Source organism: Ailuropoda melanoleuca, unplaced genomic scaffold (genome assembly GCF_002007445.2).
Source record: "Ailuropoda melanoleuca isolate Jingjing unplaced genomic scaffold, ASM200744v2 unplaced-scaffold4680, whole genome shotgun sequence".
NCBI classification, from domain to species: Eukaryota; Metazoa; Chordata; class Mammalia; order Carnivora; family Ursidae; genus Ailuropoda; species Ailuropoda melanoleuca.
The window spans coordinates 16-3,624 of NW_023219170.1; the positions used below are offsets into that span (position 1 = coordinate 16).

At 39.8% G+C, this 3,609-nt stretch overlaps 1 non-coding gene across 1 annotated transcript; it reads right to left on the reverse strand.

Annotated features, from left to right (window-relative positions):
• Window positions 1-2,797: 2,797 nt before the first annotated feature.
• LOC117799300 lies at window positions 2,798-2,922 on the reverse strand. Its single transcript, XR_004622961.1, has one exon. It is a non-coding gene; the product is annotated as a small nucleolar RNA SNORA18 (small nucleolar RNA).
• Window positions 2,923-3,609: the final 687 nt, after the last annotated feature.

Consider the following 3,609-nt stretch of genomic DNA (forward strand, 5'->3'; position numbering starts at 1 on the left):
ATGCATAACATGTGGAAGAGGATGCAAAAGGGGCATATTTCATAGAGATAGAACTGCCCTCATTTTAGAAATACTGAGTTGTGCATTCTCCAGTTCTTGGGGTAAAGCTATGATTTTTCAAAACTCCTTTTACACTGTGGTAGACATAGTTCCAAAATGTCCCTCAGGATTTCCTGCCCTAGCCCTGGGCACTGGAGATACAATAATATAGCACATGTTAAATGTTAAATGTAGAATTACGTGTCTAAAGGGATTTCAACAATGTAATTAAGGCTTCTGGTATATCGACTTTGAGTTACATGTTTCTATCCTAAGTTCTTTAAAAGAAGAGAATTTTCCTGACTGGTAACAGAAGAGTAAGTAAGAGAGATTCGAGGTGCAATTAGAATAAAATGCACCATCCCTGTCTTTGAAGACAGAGGGACCACATGCAAAGCCCTCTGGGAGCTGAGAGCCAACCCTCTCCCCCTGTTCCCCCTAACTTCCAGCTAGGAAATTTCTGGCGACAAGAGACCCTGCCTTGAAGCTCCATTTTCCTTTCTCATGAATGAACTCTTGACCTGGGCCAGAGCACTAATTGTTTTTACAAACAATTGCTCATACAGAACAACTATCATTAGGACCATAAAACTATTGATAAGAACTTTATAAGGACAGAAAAGTTAGCTATGCATACCAGGAATAGTGTTGTTTGACAGCATCAGTAGAATAATCAATTAGGTAGTAATTAAAGGCAGGGTGCCTGGGTGGCTCCATGGGTTAGGTGTCAGACTCTTGATTTCAGCTTGGGTCATGATCTCAGGGTTGTGAAATCCTGCCTTGTGTTGGGTGTGGAGCCTGTCTGGGAATCTCCCCCTCCCTCTGTCTCTGACCCTCCTCACCTCCCTGCACTCTCTCACTCTCTCTTGCTCTTGCTCTCCTTAAAAAAAAAAAAAAAAGAAAAAAAAAAAAAAAAAAGAAAGATAGTAATCAAAAGCAGTTTCATCTGTCACTACCAAATGAAGTTTGTTTTTTTGTTTTTTTTTTCTTTTTCTCTGCTCTTTTTTATTTAAATCATGTGATTACTCCTTTCTTCTTTCTCATAAAAGAACCCTTTGCTTTCCCCACATGAGCAGAACACTTTTCCTGGTTCCACCAAAATCTGTGCTCCCCCAATTGCAATTCTGAGACCTCAAATACTGGCCTGTGTTCTTTTTCAGTTTCTCCTCCTTTTCTCTGTTGAAACAACAAGGGGACTTTGAAAAAACATAGTTTATTACTCAGGAGTCACCAGAGGGTACATCACAGGCCTGGGGCCACAGTTTGGTCACAGGTACACAGTAACAGGGAGAGACAGAAAGAGCTCACCAATCAGAGGTTCTGTCTTTATTGATGTCAAGAGTGGGGTACCAAGGTTTGGGGGTTCACTACTGGTGAGTTTAAAACATAATGTACAGGCAGAAAAACATAGGGTCACTCAAATGGTCAGTTAGAGGTCCTCCAGGGCTTTCGAAAAGGGGGACTTCACTGGTGGGGCAGCCTGGTCCCTCACCTGGTTGTGTACTCAGCATTATATTCATTGCAGATGAGATGTCTTTGAAGTGGATGCCCCAGCCATCAAAGCTTAATGTTAGTACTTTCTGTTATAATCAAAAAAGCCAGTACTTCTGCCTGACTCAGTCAGTTAAGTGTCTGCCTTTGGCTCAGGTCATGATCCCAGGGTCCTAGGATTGAGTCCTGCCTGGGGTTCCATTCTCAGCAGGGAGCCTGCATCTCCCTCTTCCTGTTGATCCCCTGCTTGTGCACACTCCCTCTCTCTCTTTCCCTCTCTCGTAAATAAATCAAATCTTTAAAAATAAAAAAAAACCAAAACTAATTGTCAAGCACAAACACTGTTTCTAATAGGGTCACATTCTGAAGTACTGGGGACTAAGACTGCAAAATATTCTTTTCTTGGGGGACACAATTCAACTCCTAACATCAAATTTCAAGTCCTATGTAAGTGTTTCTTGTCAAAAGATCCTACGTTCAGACATATGCATTTTTTACCATAAAGGTTGTTTTGTTTTTGTTGTTTTTGTTTATTTTTTAATTATTACATTCAGCAATAGGCAAAATTATTTAATATCAGTAAATTTTTACCTAGCGAATCTCACGTGTTATTGTTTTCCCTGCCCACCAAGTTCGCCTTAGTTCTTCCAATGTTTGAATCAAAATTTATCTTCAAGATTGCCCTTTTAAAAAGAACATCCACTTTTTTAAAAATTGAAATATCTGGTGTAAATTTATGAGGTACAACATGTTTATTTGATACACTAATATTGCCATAAAGAAAAATAAGAATTGTAAGCTATATTGAGAACAATGTAGTATCAGTAAGTCGAAGTTATAGCGTTCTGCAATGCACCTGGAGAAGTGTTTAAGAGCACTTGTAATAAAGGTATTTTTAAGAATGCTAAGAAGCATAAAATTAAGATAATACATCCATACATAATGCATACATACATACGTACCCTATGCTCAATCCTCAATTGTCATGTCAAGCTTTGATTCCTTCAGTTGGGTTTATTTTTTCTGAATATTTTAGGTGAATATGGACACACTGATGACTTCCTGATGGGATACTTTATTACCTAGAAACTTTGGGATCTAATCTCCTCAAACAATTCACTTTAGGGCCCTCTGAATGTGAACAGAGTTTAAAGCATATTCACTCCTATACTAGCACTCCCAAGAATAACACAGACTTTGAGGATATGCTGATACCTAAGGTTAAAAAAAAAAAAAAGGACTATCGGGTCTTTCATACTTTTGGCAGCTCTCTCTTATACTTCTTTCCACAGACCTAACAAATAGTTCTGTGAGTAGAGCAAACAACATATTCGATGAGGCATCTCCAATGATGTGGGTCTGCAGAACAAGCCAATCAGGAGAGACCTCAACTCCAAACTTCTACTTTAACACACTGTGAAAACACCCCCATCATTAAGTGCTCCCCTAGGTCACCCTTGTACATGGTGACCATAGAATCCTTCAATTCTCTCATGTATGACATATCGTCCTAGAGCAAGACTGGACTCTCTTGCTTGGCCTTCCCTGTGACTTGAACCTGGTTAGATGTTTGGAAGCAATGAATGGTTTGACAGGAATCTCAGGAGGAAACCAAATACCATTGTCTGACAACTTGCTCAAATGAGGTAATCACAAGTGTCTAGGCAAGGGAAGACTGTTGCTGCCCTCTTTCAAGGGAGAGGGAGCTACTTATGACAACCAAAAGGACGCAAGATCATCTCTGAGGTCATAGCTCTCCCTCTTCACCACACAAATGTGTCTACTTTAGATGTCAGAGTCCTACTCTTTCCCTATCAAAACACTGACATAAAAAAAATCCTGGTGAGGCTGCACATTCCATCACCTTTGCATTTCTACTATCTTTATCACAAAATTCTGAACCACAATTAGATCATGATCTCTGTTGGCAAGAGACATGGTAACAGCAGGCACAGGAACTCCATATCAGAAGCATGTCCAGAAGCCATTTTGAACAGAGTGTCTCTGGGGCAGTACCTAAATTAGATCCAACGTACTCCCCTTTTCATATATGCCTTGTCTTGAAATAGAAGAGGACTT